At 37.9% G+C, this 11,582-nt stretch overlaps 1 protein-coding gene across 1 annotated transcript in view; it reads left to right on the top strand.

Annotated features, from left to right (window-relative positions):
* The window catches only part of TAF3 (TAF3 RNA polymerase II, TATA box binding protein (TBP)-associated factor, 140kDa), a 110,216-nt gene that overhangs the window by 21,667 nt on the left and 76,967 nt on the right, over positions 1-11,582 (top strand). The gene's annotated exons all lie outside the window — the stretch shown is intronic.

Genomic DNA, 11,582 nt, shown 5'->3' with positions numbered 1-11,582 from the left:
GTTCAGCAGCAGCAAAAATTCTTCCATCATTTGCGTAGCATTTTGAGTAAGCAAGTTGTTAAATGGTTTTGTCTAGCTTGAACTTAGGGTAATATTGCACATCCTTGATACTGCATTAATAATATGCTTTTTTTGTTGTAATTGCACTGATGTGGCTTAATGTAATTTTATCACCTCAATTTAACCTTTGGTGTGTTTAAATGCATGTCCAGTGGTCTCTCTTGGGGAGGGGAAAAAACAGACTTGCGAAAATTAGACTCAAAACACAGATTTGAAATTTAAATAAGTGGTGTATGAGGACAGGTGCCTGACTCCTCAAAAAGGCACACTTTAGATCTCAGCCTTTTCTATACTACTGTGTTTAAGCAATTAATTTTTCAGGACACAGTGAACCAAAAGTATCCCAGCTTTGCTGATGAGAAACAGACAATATAAAGGTAGATCCGGATACAGAAAGCCCAGGGCTGGTAACAGTAAAGGTTAAATAAAGGCTGTTGGGATTGCTACAAACTCTTACCTTTCTTTGAAACTAGGAGTACCTGTAGGTACTCCCAACCCTGCTGGTTTATACCTAGTTTTAGCATCTTGATTTCAAACTATCACGATCCATAAAGATCACAGAGTATCAAAGCCTGAGTGATCATTCCACTCTCATCCTCCAGCATCACCATCTAGATGAGTGTCTGGTAGTAGATTGTCACCTCTCAGGAGGCTTGTGAGGTGGTGGAAAAGTTGCTGGAATCTACAATACATGCAGAAAGCTCTCTTCAGGTCTGTCAGCCTGCTCTGTGTTTTACACAGAATGTTCTTCTCTGTCATTTTAAATTTAAATTTAAATTTAAACATTAAATTAAAAAAAAAATTAAAAAATTAAATTAAATTTTAATTTAAACATTAAATTTAGCGTTTCTCAAGAACAAGGTAGGTTTTTGGAATTCTTACTTTTAAAATGAAAACAGATTGCAGTTTCCCCTCAGTTCTATAAATGGTATTACTAAGGTAGAAAGTTGTGAGTTTTAACCCACCGAGCCCAGTGTCTGCTGTGGAGAGGAGCTGAGTTTCAGGGAGCTGCTGGTAGGAAACAGGCTTGTAAAATTCATGGCTATTTTGGCATTGTGTGCTTCCTGCAGCCAGAAAATGTAGATGGTTTTGGCTGTGATCTAATCTAAAATATCTGGGGGCTTGTGGCTGTAGTTTTTTGCAGGTGACAAAAACTATTTGCAAGTTAATTGTTGGAGAGTTATTCCATAACTTAGGAATTTAGGGAAAAGGCAATGCTCAGACTTTCAAAACTGCGGTTCATTTGTATTAGTTGAAATTATTAAAACACCATTTAATCAGAAGCAAATACCCAAGGGGATATAAGGCAGAGTCTTTTGCCTACGTTATGTCTGCAAGCGGTCAGTCTTGAAAGGAAACTTCCCTTTCTGTAGCTATCAAATTGTGCTCCTGCAATAGGTCCCTCGAACACATAAAATTACAACAATAGCACTGAAACCAGATTGTGAAAATCCACCCTCTCAGGAAGAGTTTACTTTCATTTGGTCCTTTTAAAATCCCAGTTATAAGGGGGGATGAGAGTTGTTCTGTTTTTTTTCTGGTTTGTTTGGTTGTTTTTTTCTTAAGAAAAAAGGAACAGTGAGCAAGCTGACAGAAATTTCTCTGTTACACTTTTTGGTCGTACTAAAATCCTTTGCCTCCCATTTCTGTTTCCCCTTTAACACTTGGCCATCTGAAATGTGAATTTTGAAAAATATCAGTCAGCCTTCCCTGCCTGGGATGGCATTTGTTTAGCGGGTTTAATTGCCAGGAACCAGACAGCAGCATTTTGGGAGCATTTAACATCTGGGAAAAAAAAAAAAATGTTTTTGTGTTAAAATTTATTGAATGACTCACTTTTTTTTCTTTTTTTTTTTTAAATTTGGTTTAGATTATTTCATAGCCTTTTTGCTTCCAAAGTCGTTTCTAATATCATCTAGTTACATCCATTGTAAGCATAAGAAAACTAAGTTGGCTCTTAAGAAAAACAGTGCTTTAATATGGGCTCCTGAACAGATTAGTCTTTGGGAATATCCTTGCTAGATGGATCCTGTGAGCAAGAACGAAAACAATTCAGACCTCAAACACTGCTTTTAAATTTCTTTGAACTAGGGCTGTTTCTTGAAAAGATTATTTGCAATCTCATTGACAAATGCACGCCTACCACAAGGCCTATTGATCCTGCGGAAAGTTGGCTTAATTCTCTTTTGTGAGAGTGCCTAATTTTTAAGCAGAAACGATCCCAAAATCCTGCTGGCTGGTTTTGCGTCCTGTTCGCTGTTCGTGCAAGAATTCAGCATTATTTTGATGCCTCAGCAGAGGGCACTGTTGTAGCATTAAAGGCACTTGAAAGTCTCATCTCCAGCTTTTCTTGCCTTTTTTAATTATTTTTTTTTTTTTTTGGAAAGTGTTTAATGTTCTTCATGTAATTAAATTCAGTTCCCTGTATAATTAGCAATGGAGCCTTATTCTTTGTGCCACTGCTGTGGATAGTATTATTTTTGACTCTGTTTGCCTTCAGTCAATGCAAAATACTGTTGTCTATCAAAACGTAGAAAGTTTATTGCTGTCTCTCAAAGCTAAGCAATATTTAAAGGAGCAAATATAAAACCATGTAGTTAGTTTCATTTAGTTGCTCAGAGCAAATAAGAAACCTTTAAAATTCTTGCTCATGGCTCAGGAAATAGCAGAGTTAATACACCATAATAATTTTACCTCTGTTTCCAAATGTACATTATGATATTGTTGGATTGTCACTACTTGCAGGTTGTTAAAAATATCAGTGTGAACCCGTAGTATTTAATTATGTAGGAAACCTATCGATTTTATTTGGCAGATTTTTTTTTTTACTACTCTTAATTTGTTTTCCTCTATCTTTGCAAGGAGTTGTACTGTATTGGTGCTGTTTAGCATATTGAAATATTAATTACAGAGTGATCAGGCATAGTTATTTTTCATTAATTGCAAATGCAAAGTAATTACTGTGACCTAAAAAGAGTTTGCTTGTCCAAATATCTGTAAACATCCTATTTTTTTTTTTTTTTAATTTATGAAGACCAGCTGCAAAACATTATGTCAGAAATAATTTTCTGAGGTACTAGAGATCTTAAATCTTAATGCTTACGTTACATTGGAATGCTCTTACTGCTTGTAAAGAGAAGATATTTGAAAGATGGAAGTCTATTAATATTCTGATATGTTTGGCTCTTAAATTGGCAAATATGTGTAGAATTAATTACAAAAACATGTTCTAGTTTTCTTTCAGAACACGACTCTTTGTCTGTAGCTGGTTGAGTTACATGAACAACCTGGAGAAGTTTGCATGAAAGATCGAGGGATACGCTCTGCCGCTGACTGGCAGGGCACTCTTACATTCATTTAAAAATCAAGCACAAAAGACATCTTCTCCAAAATTCTGTGTTGGCTTAGAAATGGCAAGGAATTTTATCTATTTATTTATTTATTTATAATAGTTGAAAATGTGGATTAAGTTATCAACAGCTAAATGCAGTCGAGAGGATTGCGAGAAAGCAAGCACCACAGACTTTGAAACGAAACCCTATGGTGCAGATCCGTACGGCTCTTCACTCCTAGGGCTTCCACGGGGAAATCCCGGGGTCAGGGCCTGATTCTGCTGCCGACCTGGTTCTTTGATGGTCTGAAGGGTCTCTAGGAACAGAGGGCCCCAGGCTCTGCAGGATCTGGCCTCAGACTGCCCAGCTGCCTGCCGCAGGATTCATGTCTCAAGGCCAATGCCGCTGTCTGAAGTCGCCGCTAGGATGGCAGCTAGAACAGCAACTTGAAATAACAAAGGCAAAAGTTGGTTACGTTGCTTTTTGTCAGTGCAGAGAAATGCAACTGGCTTTTACTTTTGCAGACAGAGGCCGATTGCCCCCCAAAATAAAAAAAGCATGCTCAGTAATGTCGCTGTGCAGCAGGTTGTAGTTATCTGGCATTACATGTTTTCTTAATATTGTGCCCAGGAAGACTCTAATTAAATGTACTTTTTTTGTTCTTTAAAGCTTTCTTTCATAGCATTTCCTATTTATTAGTGTCTCTTTACATCTGTTTGCTAGGCTAATATTCAAGCAAAGTCTGAAACATTAATACTAATGTACTGCTCCTGTATCATCTCTGTAGCTGTTATCTGTTGTATGTTTTCCCCATGAGAGGCTATCGCAGGTTTTTAGTCCAGACTGTTTGTATTTGACAAGGTCAAGATAAGTTTTATCTCCATAGATAAGTCAAGTGCATTAGGATCGATACAGTTACAGTAAAATACATTGGCAATATTTATTGCCAAGATCCTAATGAATTTTTAAAGCTTGTAAGACTCTGTCAGTGTAGTGTGGATGCCCTGAATGGTACTTTTTAACAGCGTCTGTGCAATGATAGTTAGGTATTTTTTAAAAATAAAAAATGGACAACTTCATGTTTTTTAACAGGGATGGAGCTTTATGCTTCTCCTACCCCAGATCCTAAGAGATTCTTAGGACACAATCAAAATGAGTATTTACTTTCCATTCACTTGGGTGTCTGTATGGGGATTTATGAGGCTTATCCCCAAGTTAGCTGTTACAAGTATGAAGTTGCCCTATTTTTAGCACTCTTAACAGTATTTTTGAAATTTTACCTTCCATTTTTTTATTGACAAGATAATTGTCTTTGTTTTGGCTTTGGCAGAGTGACTTAGGCCAGTTTCATTTGTGATAGAAATTTCCCTAGGTACATATTTATGCAGTTAAATCAATAAGTATTTCATAATCTCTGTAAATACTTATGTAACTTAATAATTCTAGCCATTATGATGCATCTACTTAAATATGTATTTTATGTAGGGGCATTTAAAAATGCAAATTATAGGGATTATTTTCCTTCAGGCTTTGTATTTTTCTGTTGCATCAGATAGAGAGTAAGAAAATTAACCCACAAAAAATCCTTCTAAAGTAATACTGAAGATCTGACTTATATCCGGCAAAGATAATTTGTTGATAACACTCCATGGCTCGCTCAAACTCATTTTGCCTTCTCTGTTTTCTGTAGTTGATCTTTTAAACCATGTAATGCAGCCATGGTAAGTGTAAGGACTAAGTTAAGGAGAAAGTTTCCACCTTTGCCACAGTTGCCTTTTTTTGGGGTCTTTTAGTAACACCCCATTCCTGTTTTTTGTAGGTGTTTTCTACCCCTCCTGGCTCCAGAGCACTCAGATATTGTTTCTTTGTATTTTTAATTGTTTGAAATTCAGAATCAGGATTGATAATGCCATGTTGGGAATCTGCTGTGTAGCTTCTCTTCGTCTTTACCATGGAGGTTTGATACCTGACACTTTGAATTTAATTTAATTAGGGAGGCAGAACCCCATCTTGGTGCTTATTAAGGGGATTATTCATCAAAGTTATTGCTTCCTTGATGGAGAATAACAATATCACTCGCAATGCCTGATGTTGCTCTCATAATTATATTACTTTTTACTATTTTTTTTCCTCCAGGGCTTTGTACTTAGTCCCTTTATTTGAAAATTTTAAATTGAGAAAGCGTAAACTTCTGATATACCAAATTCACTAGGGCCACATTTGTTTTAGTCTAGTAGCTTTATGTCATGTAAATGCTTCGTTGAAGATTTTGTTGTAGTTGTTGGGTTTTTTGTGTATGTGTTTTTTGATTTTTGTTGGTTTGGTTTGGGTTTTTTCTATTCTTTATTGGTTCTCTGCGCTGTCTTTAAATATTTGTGTTTCTTTCAAGCTTAGCTGTACTTCGGCTCAGGGCCTGAAGGTTTCTGGCTGCCTGTTTGCTGATGTAGCTGAACTCTGCTGTGCTGAAATCCTGCAGAGATCGCTGCAGTAAGGAAGCTGCTCTGGAGCAGGGAGTCACCATGGGGTGTGCTGGAACAGAGTTGAAATCTAATATAAAATTAATAAGGGGGGGAGAGCAGACTGTTTGTAAAAAGTTCTCTTTTATAACGCAGCCCTAATGAAATATTCAGAAAATGACAGCTTTAAAAATAGAACAATTGTCCTTTTAAAACGTGACTGGTTTGGTTAATTTACCCCCAAGTATCCGGTGTCTGTGACTCAGAAAAACCTTCATGTGCTAAAGGGGGGAAAAAGAGCATTGCAGAAAAGATGACAAGTTTTCACCTCTTTCCTCAGAGAACATTTTAATTCCACTTTAATCAGCCTGCCAATAAAAGAGTACTTGGCTTTCAAGGGGAAACAAATCAAAATATGCATTTATCAGTCACGAGGCAGAATTCAATCACTCACAACTGATGAACTCCAAAAGGAATGGAACTAGTACTATCATGTTGCTTTGGTGGTTTGCTTTGTACTATCAAAGAGCTGGTACTATCTTTTTCTGCCACATCCACTGTTTGTCTGTCATCCCTAATTACGGCCTTTCAAAAGAAATGCTTCATAATTGCTGTTAATGGTTAAAATAGAGAATTTTGCATCTAGATAACTAAACCAGCATTCTGCTGGGTGCAGGTTTGTATGCTCTGCAGCTGCCAAAATAACTAACTAAATAAAACATAATAATAATAAAAAAACTAGCCAGAGATCAGGCAGAGGAAAAGAGGCTGCAAAGTCTTACTGTCAGTGTTACCACACAGGTCTCTCCTACAAGAGCGTGTCACAGGCCTGTCTTATTAAAATAAAACTTTATTTTCCACTCAGAGAGGAGCCTTCAGGTTCACGTTGCACTGCACAGGTGGGTTCTCATTTCAAGCTCCTCTCTGCCGCTCTGGTTAAGAAAGAAGAGACTGAAGTGGAAAGAAGTGGGTTGTGTTGTGGGGTTTTTTTTTTGTATTGAAGCAAAGTTGGATGCTGTTTCACGTATGGGTGTTTCTAGGTTGTGGGAATTGGTTGCTCTGGGTTTTCTGCTTGTTTAGCGTGAGGCAAACACATTGCTCACTTTATTGATATTAAACAGAGTCGTCCTGATGGTTACAGTAGTTAGACTTCAGCATTATATACAAAGCTGAATCTTTCTGGTGAGAGAAACTGCATTCTTTGGGCTTATCTTGCTCCCTGCGCTGGAATTTACATGCGTAACTACCAGTGCATCAAGATGAGTTTTTAGCCTTTGTGTGGTTTGCATCTCAATGAGGGTGGAGAGGTGCAGTCTGTTTAGCTTTCCTTCTCCTTGCCCTGAAAAATGGTTAAAACTCACCTCGTACTTTATTTATGCTTTGTTCCATCTGACTTCTCTTCTGCTGGTAAGGATTTATGAGGCCAGAAAGCAAGAGCCAAACTGCTCTTCTGTTTCGTTTTCTCCATTTCTGATCCTTGTTTGCTTTCTTTTACATCTTTGGTCCCTGTGCAGAACACGCTCTCCCCTGCCTGACTGCCTACCCCTTTAGGGTAAGGCTCGGGCAGATCCCGAGATGTTCAGCTCCCCTAACACAGCCTCATGCCTTGTTAAAATCCATACCTCATCTCTGGTGTCCTGGGATTGCAGCCTGAAACTGCTTGTGCAAAATACCAGCCTTGGCGTGAGTTTGATGTGCAAAAACATCAGGATCTGACCTCTAGTCTCTCCTTTTCCCCTTCCTGTGGTTCCACAGTATCTCACTTGTGTTGCCCCGGCCTGGGGAGCTTTCTGCTCTCCTCCATCCCACTGAGCTCCATCCTCTCCTCAGATCTCACCTCCTGACCTCCTTTTTTTCCTCAGGAGTCAATTAGACAAAGGAGGTACGTTGTCATGTGCATGGTATATACAAATAAATTGCATTGTGTTTTTTTCTCTTTTATGATTGATTTTAATCTTTTGCTTCAAAGGCATGCTGCTGGTGGTCACAGGTAAAAGAAATACAAAGTAGGATTGTTGAAGTGCCTTGTTTGAGTCACACAGTTGAGAAAACGTTTGTGTTGATACTACTTGAATAGGAGAACTTGTGATACTCAGAAAGCGGGGAGAAACAAGGTAGAAATGTGATGTTGGGGGAGAAACTTCTGCCTCTTCCGTTCGAGGGTGGTTCCGTCAGTCATAAGGTAGTAGGAGGAAAGGAGTTTTTGTGCTCAGCTATTAGTTTCAGGACTGCCTATATTTAATTGACATGAAACTAAGTGTACTTGATTTAAAGAGTATGCTATACAGCTTCGGAAGATGAGGTTTAAGAAAAACAAGTAGAGCTGTAAATAATAATGTTTATAAAAATACTCTTAGGGCTACAGATAAATGATTTTGGATTATAACTTGCTGTTACTTAAATAAGTAATTGACTTTACAAACAACAGATTGTCCAGCAACTGAAAGTTTTCAAAATAACCTTGATTTCTAAAGGAGAGCTAAAGGAGAATTGTAAAGCTTTGCATGCAGCTTCTTACGCTGGGTGTAGGCATTTGCATTCATGCTTTTGTCAGAGAGACCCTCGCAGTCTTAATCCTCTCATACGTGTTGCTTGAATTTTTGCCCCTGTTAACCAATTTTCTGATGATTTACTGCAGTCGAGAAATATTTATACATTCACTCTGGGAAAACATGGAAGCATTATTTCCCTGTTAGGTAGTTTTGTTCAAGAAGTAATCTACTGATGGTGGTAGTGGGGTTGTATTATACAGCTGAACCACTTGGAATATTATGCATACAGACTACTAAAGTCTTAAACTAACTGTACTGCTGTGTGGGAATAGAGATAGTTCTGTGTTTTCCGGCGAGCTCATGATTAGAAAAGTGATACATCATTAGACAGCACGAAGGAAGGAGTGTCACTTGAAGGCTGGAGGAGGAGGAGGAGGAGGACTGCTAGGTAAAGGATGAGTCAGAAGCTGACAAAGTTCTTCAGAATTTGATAATTAACACAAGTGAAAATGGGAGTCAGCACAAGCTGGAATGACAAAGATCTCTAACTTCTTTTAAGAATGCAGAAATCCAGGTGTTGTAACATCAGGTCTGTATCCTGACAGAGTATTTGGTTTGTTATCGTGTGTGATAGGTAAATTCCAAGCATATTACAGAAAAGTATGAAATATCCTTTGTAGGACAACCACTGAATATCCTACCCTACCAAAAGAAAAAAAAAAAAAAAGATTTTCCCTTGCTTTTCCCTGTAAGGTTTGTTTGCTGAGTTTTAAGAACTTAGACACTTTCTTTTTATTAGAGCTTTGTCTAGTCTTATTAAATGTTTCAAATTATGTCTGAGTTTTTAATGAACTTTAGAGTTCATAGAGTTGCCATTTTGGCAATACATTTCCTGCATTTGGTACCGCTAAATGGGAACATTACATTTAGTACACTTTTGGGATGGAGAGGGAGAAAAGATGCATTTTTACATTGTTGTCTCTGGGAATTAAATGCCTAATTTATGTTTACATTCTCTGTACCTTTACAGCTTTTTAAGTAAGCATGTAAGATGACCAGATACTTGTGTCACAATTTTTGGCCAGTGAATTCTGCCCTGTTATGTTGCCATATTATGTTGTTTGGCATGTAACAGCCACCTAGTTGTTTTTTTTCGTTCTGACCCTCCTATAAAGGGAAGCTACAATATTTGAAGGGGCCTCTGATTTTGTAGCCCTTTTGCTGGATGTGTTCGTGGATGTTACTTCAGCATTTTGAAGCAATTTTTATTATGCTTCTCATGGCCAATTCTTATCCTCAATAAGATTAGTGGGAAATGTCCCCCTTATATCTTTGGGGGCAGATTTTGCTACTGTGCATTTATAACTTCAAAGACAGCAATAAATAGCCAGTTCCAGTAATTAGAGCAAAACACACTTGAGTGAAAGGTCAGAAAGAGGTGCCAATGCTAAGAAATGTCTCTGAATGTCAGAATCAATTAAAATATTACTTTATTTAAATTACTGATTTCATGGCATTATTCTAATTCACAGAGCCTTTTAAACCCACAAGTTCCAAGCACTAAGAAACACTGGATGCCTAAAAACTGTGGGCTTGGGGTTGTTTAGGTTTTTTTAACTGTCTTTTTAGGAAATAAGAAACATGGAGTTCATCTAGTTTATGAAAGCACAGAGGATGTAAGACCTGGGAATACAAGGGAGAGATTGGTGTAAGACCTTTTCCTTGCTGCTGTTTTAATCTGCTGCAATTACTGTATATTTTTAACCCTGTAAGTAAACTCAGCTATCCCTTAAAAAAATAACCAGCAACAAAATGCAAGCAAACCGACTTGGGTGCACTAGGTTTTAGCAAAAGTCACCACCAATGTTGCCTGCAGTGTGGTGGTAACCTGAGGATCAGGCAAACTTGAGCTGCAGCATTAGGGCTGTTCTTGTGTCTGTCAAGCTTTTCCTGTGAACTCACTGCTGCGGAGTTTCCAAAGCAGCTCCTTCCTGGTGTGCTGGGCATGAAAAAGAAAGAGAAACACATGTCATCTGCTGGGTTTGCCTCCTGTGGTCGGGGGGGAGCTTTTGCCTTCCCATTTCACTCTGTTGAGAACTTCACCTGAGCTATTGTGGTGGGAAGTACTGCCATTTCAAGAGAAATAATAGGTGTTCTAAGTATGTGATGTATAGTTTGTTTTACCATGAGCTAGAAAACACGATGCAACATTTCATGTTTTATTTGATCCAGCACACACATTTTTGATGCTCACCTAATGTTTGAATAAGTAACAGCGAAATCCAGCTTTCCATAAATAACTGCTAACTCTTAGCCTAATTTTTCAGATTGTGTTGCTTCATACTGCTTTAAAATATGATCTAGTCTTTGTAGGAGTGGTTCAGTTATAGACGTTCCTATACTAACCACATATTTAGTTCAAAAGGTAATTTAAAAGTTTAGATGGTAGCTGACCTGAAGGACAGACAAATCACCTTTTTTAAGAATTTCCCCCAGTATTGCTACTTGGATTTGTTTAAAACTCAGCAATTTCCAAATTAAACAAGAATACCAATTAAAAAAGAATAGAATTCTGGGAAATTGTATCTTCTGGTTTTGAGCATTACAAACTCAAGGAGCCATTTACACTTTGGATTTTACAGGTGATTAAACCAAGACTGCACCTCCTATCAGTTTAATGCATTCAATGGGTTTCATTTTTTAAGCCAGAGGAATCATTATAACATATACTTCAACCTTCACTGTAACAGGCAGTAGTTTTTGCTTTAGCTTGCTTTGTACGGAGTCTTGGACATGTGGAATTTTAAATCTTCTTTTCCCCTCTTATGTTGCCTGGGCAAACCTATTGCAGCAGGCAAATGCTTTCACTGTCAGGGCTGGGCTAAGGAGCACTAACTGATAAGGAAAAGTGACAATGAACTTCAAAAGAAACAAACACACAAAAAAAACCAACCCTAAAACACCCAGTGCTTGAAAGCTTGACCTCTGATAACCTCACCCTCTGTTTCAGGGCATTTTGTTTGGATGGCTGCAAGTCTGCAGCAACACAGCAAGTGAGCCCCAAAGCCCATAACTGAAAACTCAGTGATTAAAAGTTGATGATTAGAATATTAGAATATCTTTATTATGTTATTGATTTTTTGAAATTCTGATATGCTTAAAGGCACATTACATTCGTAACCATGAGAACTAGTGAGTGTTTCCAGTGAAAGCCAGGATCACTCATGCAGTCCTGTGGACCT

This window comes from Chaetura pelagica, unplaced genomic scaffold, assembly GCF_000747805.2.
Source record: "Chaetura pelagica isolate M959 unplaced genomic scaffold, ChaPel_1.0 scaffold66, whole genome shotgun sequence".
Lineage (NCBI taxonomy): Eukaryota > Metazoa > Chordata > Aves > Apodiformes > Apodidae > Chaetura > Chaetura pelagica.
This window is presented reverse-complemented; position numbering and strand designations above follow the sequence as displayed.